Source organism: Palaemon carinicauda, chromosome 1 (assembly GCF_036898095.1).
Source record: "Palaemon carinicauda isolate YSFRI2023 chromosome 1, ASM3689809v2, whole genome shotgun sequence".
NCBI lineage: Eukaryota > Metazoa > Arthropoda > Malacostraca > Decapoda > Palaemonidae > Palaemon > Palaemon carinicauda.
The window spans coordinates 317,630,607-317,641,420 of NC_090725.1; positions in this window are offsets into that span (position 1 = coordinate 317,630,607).

Here is a 10,814-nt window from a genome sequence, read left to right on the forward strand (position 1 = left end):
ATGTGGAAGATTTAAGAATCTGCCCCACTCAAGGCTGAAAAATGCCTATATGAAATTATGTAAGGTCTATAAGAAAAAAGAAAATAAGAAGATAGTTGTTAATTTTATTTGATTTTTATATGATAGTTAAAAAAACGGATTTAAAATATATCGTTCAAACAAGCGGTACAAATAAAGAGAGAACTAGAAAATCAGTCAGAGAATGCAGACCTCCACCGCGGCAGCTTATTTCTCGAAACAGCTTGCCTTTCCCAGACTCAATTTAGACCTTAGGCGTGTTTGAAGTCTGTGCGACAACCATGTGCGAGATTTGGGTTAAGGTTAGGGTTAACTCGGTAGACCTTTTGCTTGATCTTGAAAATTTCACTACTCTATGAGTAAAATTGAGGCCAGGAAGTTGTTCAGAAACAAACAAACAAATAGACAATGGGGCAAACAAACAAACAGGGGCGAAAACGTAACCTCCTCCCAACTTCGTTGATGGAGGTAACAATTTAAAAGTATAACTATTTCTAAAGATATAACGATCAGAGTGACAAGAAAAATGCCAACAGACTATTGCTACCCTAAGTCACACTTCCTTTCCCGAGAAAATGCAATTGCATTATTTGAAAGAATATTGAATTACCTTAACCCTCTGCCACTCGCTTTGAAATAAGAGCAGCTCCAGTTAAGAGCTTCAGTGAGTCTTTTAACCATAACCAAATTCTGGTTAGCGTTCTCTTGCTTGAGGGTACACTCTTGCACACCATTCTATCTTATTTCTCTTCCGCTTGTTTTGTTAAAGTGTTTAATAGTTTATAAAGGGAATATTTATTCTAATGTTGTTACTGTTCTTAAAAATTTTTATTTTTCCTTCTTTTCCTATATTTACTTGGCTATTTTCCATGTTGCAGCCCCTGGGCTTATAGCATTCTGCTTTTCCAACTAGGGTTGTAGCTTAGCAAGTAATAATAATAATAATAATAATAATAATAATAATAATAATAATAATAATAATAATAATAATAATAATAATAATAATAAAGTGATAACATAACAGTGAATTTCAAACGGGATGAAAATGGTACTTTAAGGAAAATTCTCAATTTAATTAAACAAAGTAGAGTTTATTTATATAAACTGATAATATTTACCTATATTTGCATACTCAGTCAACTATACTGTAATTCCATTTGTCTCATATATTCTGTACCCTGTCTTGGGGTAGAGTTCTCTAGCTTGAGGGATACACTCGGCATGCTATTCTATCTTATTTCTCTTTTTCTTGTTTTTTAAAAGCTTCCATAGTTTATTTATGAAAGATTTATTTTGATATTGTTACCGTTCTTAAAATGTTTTATTTTAATTGTTAATGGCTTCTCTTGCAGATTTTTGTTTATTTTCTTATTTCCTTTCCTCATAGAGGCTATTTTCCCTGTTGAAGCCCTTAGCCTTATAGTAACCTGTTTTTCCAGTTAGGGTTGAAGGTTAGCTGATAATAATAATAATAATAATAATAATAATAATAATATCATCATTATTTCATTATTATAATTTTTCGTCTAGTTATCCTCACAAACACACACACACACGCATATATATATATATATATATATATATATATATATATATATATATGTATATATATATATATATATATATATATATATATATATATATATATACATATATATATATATATATATATATATATATATATATGACACCCCTCAAAATCCTTTTCGTCATGCACTTTTTTTGTTCGGTTACCTGTTATACATATTGCGTCATGCACTGTATATGAACGATATTAGATAATTGAAACTTTCCTAATGGGATATTGTAGATTACTTTGTGCTGCTGTGAAGCAAAAGATTGTGACGAACAATTAAAAATATCCTTTTTTTTATCATCTCTTATAAGCCCTTGCGATTATAGCATCCTGCTTTTCCAACTAGGGTTGTACCCTGGCAAGTATTATTATTATTATTATTATTATTATCATTATGCCCCCTGTGGCCGCGGGGGCATAAAACAATTAGAATAGCGCCAACGTTATCCCTGCGTGTCGTAAGAGGCGACTAAAAGGGACGGGACGAGGGGGCTGGGAACCCCCTCTCCTGTAAAAGTATCCTGTGAGACAGCAACAAAGAGATGGAGCTGGGGGGAGAGTGACTGCTCCCCGCACTCTAGTTTTGGGGTGTTTGAATGTGCGTGGATGTAGTACGATAGAGAGTAAAAGATGTGAGATTGGAAGTATGTTTAGAAGTAGAAGGATGGATGTATTGGCCTTGTGTGAGACAAAGATGAAAGGAAAGGGTGAAGTGATGTTTGGTGAAATGTCTGGTAGAGTGTCTGGGATTGAAAGGGGAAGAGCGAGAGAGGGTGTGGCTTTATTGTTGAGTGAATGGATGACAGGTAAAGTAGTGGAATGGAAGGAGATATCATCTAGGTTAATGTGGGTAAGGGTTAGGTTGGGTAGGGAATGTTGGGCGTTTGTCAGTGCGTATGGGCCAGGTAGTGAGAAAAGTGAAGAAGAGCGGAATGAGTTCTGGAATGAATTAACTAGGTGTGTAGAAGGACTGGGTAGAAGGAATTATGTAGTTGTTATGGGTGACTTAAATGCTAGAGTGGGTGCTGGAGAGGTAGAAGGTGTCATTGGGAAATATGGCGTACCAGGTGGAAATGAGAGTGGTGAGAGACTGGTAGATATGTGTGTTGAACAAGAGATGGTAATAAGTGCTAGCTTTTTTAAAAAGAAAGATAAAAATAAGTATACATGGGTAAGAGTGGCAAATGGAAGAGTAGTAGAAAGGGCATTAATGGATTATGTGTTGATAGCTAAAAGAATGGTTGGAAGATTGAAAGACGTGCACGTGTTTAGGGGTATGGCTAACGGTATGTCTGATCATTTTTTGGTGGAAGGAAAATTAGTTGTAGCAAAAGAGTGGGGGAATAGAGTAGGTGGATGTAAAAGGGAGCTAGTGAGGGTTGAAGAGCTAATAAAACCGGGGGTAAAAAGTAAATATCAGGAAAGGTTGAAAATGGCATATGACGAGGTGAGAGTAAGAGAAACTGGTAATTTAGAGGAGGAGTGGAAGTTAGCAAAAGAAAATTTTGTTGGGATTGCAAGTGATGTATGTGGCAAGAAGGTTGTTGGAGGCAGCATGAGGAAGGGCAGTGAATGGTGGAATGAAGGAGTGAAGGTCAAAGTGGAAGAGAAAAAGAGGGCTTTTGAAGAATGGCTGCAGAGTAATAGTATAGAGAAGTATGAAAAATATAGAGAGCAAAAGGTGGAAGTAAAGCGCAAGGTACGTGAGGCAAAGAGGGCAGCTGACCTGAGGTGGGGTCAGGGACTGGGTCAGTCATATGAAGAGAATAAGAAGAAGTTTTGGAAAGAAGTGAAGAGAGTAAGGAAGGCCGGCGCAAGAATTGAAGAGACAGTGAAAGATGGAAATGGAAGGTTGTTAAAAGGAGAGGAGGCAAGGAAAAGGTGGGCGGAATATTTTGAAAGTTTGCTGAATGTTGAGGATGATAGGGAGGCAGATATAATTGCGGTTCCAGGTGTTGAGGTGCCAGTGATGGGAGATGAGAATGAGAGAGAGATTACAATAGAGGAAGTGAGGAGAGCACTAGATGAAACGAGAGTAGGAAAAGCATAGGGTATGGATGGTGTGAAAGCTGAGATGTTGAAGGAAGGGGGTGTGACTGTACTTGAATGGTTGGTGAGATTGTTTAATGTGTGTTTTGTGTTGTCAATGGTACCAGTAGATTGGGTCTGTGCCTGCATTGTACCACTATATAAGGGTAAGGGAGATGTGCATGAGTGTTGTAATTCAAGAGGTATTAGTTTGTTGAGTGTAGTTGGAAAAGTGTATGGTAGAATACTGATTAATAGGATTAAGGATAAAACAGAGAATGCAATCTTGGAAGTACAGGGTGGTTTTAGAAGAGGTAGGGGTTTTATGAATCAGATTTTTACAGTTAGGCAGATATGCGAGAAATATTTAGCAAAAGGTAAGGAGGTGTATGTTGCGTTTATGGATCTGGAGAAAGCATATGATAGAGTTGATAGGGAAGCAATGTGGAATGTGATGAGGTTATATGGAGTTGGTGGAAGGTTGTTGCAAGCAGTGAAAAGTTTCTACACAGGTAGTAAAGCATGTGTTAGAATAGGAAATGAGGTGAGCGATTGGTTTCCGGTGAGAGTGGGGCTGAGACAGGGATGTGTGATGTCGCCGTGGTTGTTTAACTTGTATGTTGATGGAGTGGTGAGAGAGGTGAATGCTAGAGTGCTTGGACGAGGATTAAAACTGGTAGGCGAGAATGATCATGAATGGGAGGTAAATCAGTTGTTGTTTGCAGATGATACTGTACTGGTAGCAGACACAGAAGAGAAGCTTGACCGACTAGTGACAGAATTTGGAAGGGTGTGTGAGAGAAGGAAGTTGAGAGTTAATGTGGGTAAGAGTAAGGTTATGAGATGTACGAGAAGGGAAGGTGGTGCAAGGTTGAATGTCATGTTGAATGGAGAGTTACTTGAGGAGGTGGATCAGTTTAAGTACTTGGGGTCTGTTGTTGCAGCAAATGGTGGAGTGGAAGCAGATGTACGTCAGAGAGTGAATGAAGGTTGCAAAGTGTTGGGGGCAGTTAAGGGAGTAGTAAAAAATAGAGGATTGGGCATGAATGTAAAGAGAGTTCTATATGAGAAAGTGATTGTACCAACTGTGATGTATGGATCGGAGTTGTGGGGAATGAAAGTGATGGAGAGACAGAAATTGAATGTGTTTGAGATGAAGTGTCTGAGGAGTATGGCTGGTGTATCTCGAGTAGATAGGGTTAGGAACGAAGTGGTGAGGGTGAGAACGGGTGTAAGAAATGAGTTAGCGGCTAGAGTGGATATGAATGTGTTGAGGTGGTTTGGCCATGTTGAGAGAATGGAAAATGGCTGTCTGCTAAAGAAGGTGATGAATGCAAGAGTTGATGGGATAAGTACAAGAGGAAGGCCAAGGTTTGGGTGGATGGATGGTGTGAAGAAAGCTCTGGGTGATAGGAGGATAGATGTGAGAGAGGCAAGAGAGCGTGCTAGAAATAGGAATGAATGGCGAGCGATTGTGACGCAGTTCCGGTAGGCCCTGCTGCTTCCTCCGGTGCCTTAGATGACCGCGGAGGTAGCAGCAGTAGGGGACTCAGCAGTATGAAGCTTCATCTGTGGTGGAAATGTGGGAGGTTGGGCTGTGGCACCCTAGCAGTACCAGCTGAACTCGGCTGAGTCCCTGGTTAGGCTGGAGGAACGTAGAGAGTAGAGGTCCCCTTTTTGTTTTGTTCTTGTTGTTGTCGGCTACCCCCCAAAATTGGGGGAAGTGCCTTTGGTATATGATGATGATGATTATCATTATTATTATTATTATTATTATTATTAATAATAATAATAATGATAATAATAATAATAATAGTGTTTATATATTTGGAAGTAGGGTTTCGTTATGTGCTTAACAACAACAACAACAACAACAACAACAACAACAACAATAATAATAATAATAATAATAATAATAATGATAATAATAATAATAATAATAATAATAATTGAAAAGCGTATCAACTTTATTTCCTATTCAGGGTTTTAGATATTGTTAATATTTTATATTTCGATAATCTATATTTTAAAACCAGCGATTCTTATTCAATATTATACTCGTATGTCGTTAATGATCTTTACTGGCTTCAAATATGTACCTCAATGGCAGGGAGGCATTGATTACATTCCAATCGCTGTTCGGTAATGTATGAAGTGGTTCTCTGTCGTTTGATGCGTTGTAAATATAAGAAAGTTTAATTCATCATCTGTAAAGTAGGAATTTGCTGTTAGTAGTACTGCCAGCTTTTTTTCTTTATTGCTTTAGCAAAAAATGAAAATAAATAAAAATATTCCTTATAATTTGTCAGGGCTCCCATTCAAAACTTTATCTCTTTGGTATAGAATTTCCGTTTATTTTTTAATATAAATAATGTTCAAATATAGAAAATCATATGAATAAATGTGTAATAATTTTATTCTAAATGCAAATCATTTATTATATGGAGCTATGAAAAAAGGCGTCAATACCTATTTGATATTCTAGAAAATATATCATTTATGCTTGCATGAAACCTCTGCATAAATACCACATTTGTAGTATAATCAATTATAAAAAAGGAGTACAAACTTATTGAAATAACTTTCATATATGGCTTTATTCATATTTTCTAAAAAGTTTGATTCTTCCGTCATTCATACACATTTAGATTTCTGTTAGATTTAACTCTCTCTCTCTCTCTCTCTCTCTCTCTCTCTCTCTCTCTCTCTCTCTCTCTCTCTCTCTCTCTCTCTCTCTCTCTCTCATAATTATAAAAGAGTTTCCATAGTTAATCTAACACTTTATTGCCATTTTTTAAGGTTCCAGAGCTAAGGGGTAGTGACATTGACCTAACAGGCAGAACAATGCCCTAGAGACTGACCATATATACATATAATCGGCGCCCAAGTCTCCTTCCAAACTAGGACCAGGGAGAGCTAGGTAATGGCTGTTGATGACTCAGCAGGTAGACCTATAGGCTCCCCCAAACCCCCAATTCTTAGCTCATAAGGATGGTACACGGAACTAGTAGTGAGGTAATAACTGAGAAGCAACTAACTTTATTTCAACAGACAGCGAGCTTTCATGACAAGAGTTCCAGTGAAAAAAAGGTCACAAAAACTCAAACAGACCAATAAAAGAATAGACAGGTTTAAACGGGTTCTGTTGAAAGATATGTGTAGAGCGAGATAAATTATATGAAGAAAATACTGTTACAATGTACGAGTTTGTGTGAAACAATTACGGTACAATGGTGAGGTTGCAGCCCCTAAAGGAACTAACTGGTTTGAGCGGTCGAACCCAAGTCTGGCAATCACTATAGTCATTTTTTTTTTTTTTAATGTGGCGCATTTGCACCGACTTGCAGCGCTGCCCTGTTAGCTCGGAAAAGTTTTTTGCTATCTGATTGGTTAAAATTATCTTGTCCAACCAATCAGTGATCTGGAAACTTTTCCAAGTGAAAAGGGTAACCCTGCGAGTCGGTGCAAATCTGCCTCATTAAAAAGAATTTACTATAGGTGGGCCGTTACCAACTAGGCCACCACAAGCCTATTTGCTAAAAATCGATTAAAGCCCGTCATAATCGAAGACGAAGATTGTTTCCAAATTGCATCATTACAATGTATTACCAAATTGATTTGGACTTGATTGAAGATCTTAGAGCTGAGAAGGATGGATTGGAAATCTAGTCAGACAGAGAGGCTGTTCTGGGCGGATGTAGGTAGAGAAAGCCAGCGGTGAGGAATTGATCCCAGAACCGTAACCAATCAGATTCCAAATAATGTGATTGGTTTTTCTCTTTTCTCGATTAACATCGGGCCAAAATCTCCTTTCTGAGTCCAAATCCTGTTTCACTGGATCCGACTCCAATCAAGTAATACTCCATAATTACTGCATCTCAAATTATTACGAAAGTATCGTGATTACTTTCCACTGATTCTAAATTGGGAAAAATATAATTGTCTTCAAGAACATCGTTGAGAAAGCCAGAGGCGGGGAAATTGATCCCAGAGCCGTAGCCAATCAGATTTCAAATGATTTGATTTTTTTTTTTTTTTTTTTTACTCAATTAACATCGGGCAAAAATCTCCTGTCTGAGTCCAATTCATGTTTCACTGGATCAAATCCAATCAAGTAATACGCCATAATTACTGCATCTCAAATTATTACGAAAGTAGTAGAAAGGGGAAGGAAAGTAGATACTTCAGCATTTGGACAATTTATTTGTTAACCTTTCTGGAAAATTTCTCATCATCGGAGCTATAAAGAAATTAACATAAAACATAAATCAATAGACATAATTACGGTAAATCAATGAAATTCAGTTAAATTTAATTTGTTATGTATTTCGATGTATTTGTTATAATTCTTGCCTATTTAACTGAATTTCATTGATTTAACGTAATTATGTCTATTGATTCATGTTTTATGTTAATTTTTTAGCGCCGATGTTGGGAAATGTTGTTCCCAAAAGCTTAGCAAATAAACTGTCCAAATGCTGAAGTATCTACTTTCCTTCGCCTTTCTACTAAATCTCAAGCTTTCTAAAAGCGAAAAGGCCATTCATTAATTACGAAAGTATCGTAAACTAATTGAAACTAACTCTAAATTAGTAAAAGCATAATTTTCCTCAAAAACATGATTTTTTAAAATTATCCATAACATTTAACATCATTGCTACTCCTGCCTTCACCTCACTCGTTTCCAAACCTGTGCTATCTGAAATTATAGAATTAGATAAATTCCTGTATATTTTGTCCCAAAATAGAAAAGAATCCCTGTGCCCTTTCATCATATAAGAATATAGAATTCTATATCATAAGTTTATTAGAATACTGTAAGTCAACGGCATGTATTTATGACACTTTTCCTCTAATCACCAATTCTAAGATTTATTTTATTTTTTATACCTACAAGTAAAAAGGGAGTTAACCTCTTAACCCCTATATATATATATATATATATATATATATATATATATATATATATATATATATATATATATATATATATTTTAAATAAGCCATATATATTAATACATTAAAGTCTGGATTCTCTTAACGACCTTGGGATCAGAGCCCCAGGCGGAATCACCCAAAGACTATGGTATCAGACCGGCCGGGATTTGAACCCTGGTCCAGGATATCTGTATGCCAGTGACCATACCACTCAGCCACGAAGAAAGATAAAAGCCAATGACAATTCTTCTGTACATATACCTGTCAAATTCAGGTTTTCTGTACTTAGAATTGAAATCAACCCATCTTCACCATCGTAGCTAATTGGTAGGTTTGGGACTTGGCATTAGTTTAATGATAAATTTTTGCACATTTAAACGTGTTTTTCATATTTCAAATAAGCCATATATATTAATACATTAAAGTCTGGATTCTCTTAACGACCTTGGGATCAGAGCCCCAGGCGGAATCACCCAAAGACTATAGTATCAGACCGGCCGGGATTTGAACCCTGGTCCAGGATATCTGTATGCCAGTGACCATGCCACTCAGCCACGAAGAAAGATAAAAGTCAATGATAATTCTTCTGTACATATACCTGTCAAATTCAGGTTTTCTGTACTTAGAATTGAAATCAACCCATCTTCACCATCGTAGCTAATTGGTAGGTTTGGGACTTGGCATTAGTTTAATGATAAATTTTTGCACATTCAAACGTGTTTTCATATGTCAAATAAGCCATATATATTCATACATTAAAGTCTGATTCTCTTAACGACCTTGGGATCAGAGCCCCAGGCGGAATCACCCAAAGACTATAGTATCAGACCGGCCGGGATTTGAACCCTGGTCCAGGATACCTGTATGCCAGTGACCATGCCACTCAGCCACGAAGAAAGATAAAAGTCAATGACAATTCTTCTGTACATATACCTGTCAAATTCAGGTTTTCTGTACTTAGAATTGAAATCAACCCATCTTCACCATCGTAGCTAATTGGTAGGTTTAGGACTTGGCATTTGATTGATGATAAATTTTTGCCTGCCTAGTATTACGAACAGGATAGAATTGTCCAGGGAGACCTGAATGTAAAGGATGGTCAGAGTTATTAAAAATCTTATGCAACATGCATAATGAACTAATTGAACGACGGCGCTAAAGATTAATATCTAGATCAGTAATAAGAAATTTAATAGACCGTAAGTTTCTGTCCAAGAAATCAAGATGAGAATCAGCAGCTGAACACCAGACAGGAGAACAATACTCAAAACAAGGTAGAATGAAAGAATTAAAACACTTCTTTAGAATAGATTGATCACCGAAAATCTTGTAAGACTTTCTCAATAAGCCAATTTTTTGTGCAATTGAAGAAGACACAGACCTTATATGTTTCTCAAAAGTAAATTTGCTGTCGAGAATCACACCTAAAATTTTAAAAGAGTCATACAAATTTAAAGAAACATTATCAATACTGAGATCCGGATGTTGAGGAGCCACCGCCCTTGTCCTACTTACAATCATACTTTGAGTTTTATGAGGATTCAACTTTATACCCCATACTTTGCACCATGCACTAATTTTAGCTAAATCTCTATTAAGGGATTCACCAACCTCAGATCTACATTCAGGGGATGGAATTGATGCAAAGAGAGTAGCATATGCAACAAGCTTGTTTCCTAGGACAAACCACATGTCATGTGTATATAGTATGAAAAGTAATGGGCCAAGAACACTACCCTGTGGAACACCGGATATCACATTCCTATACTCACTATGGTGCCCATCAGCAACAATTCTTTGAGACCTATTACTTAAAAAATCAATAATAATGCTAAGAAACGACCCACCCACTGCCAACTGTTTGAGTTTGAAAACAAGGGCCTCATGATTAACACGGTCAAAGGCAGCACTAAAATCAAGGCCAATCATACGAACTTCCTCACCACAATCAAGGGATTTTATGCACAGAATTGGAGATTGTAAGAAGGGCATCACATGCTCCAAGGCCTTTACGAAAACCAAATTGCAAATCATATGTATATATGGTCAGTCTCTATGGCATTATCCTGCTCGACAGGGCAATGTCTCTGTCCCTTGCCCCTGCCATTCATGAGTGGCATTTAAACCTTTAAACCTTTAAAGGGATTGATGTCATGTGGTTTTTATTCAGATTACCAATCAATGAAAATCTATGAGGCACGTTTTCTTTCCTGACTAGGCTATTTTCTCTGTTGGAGCCCTTAAACTTATAGCA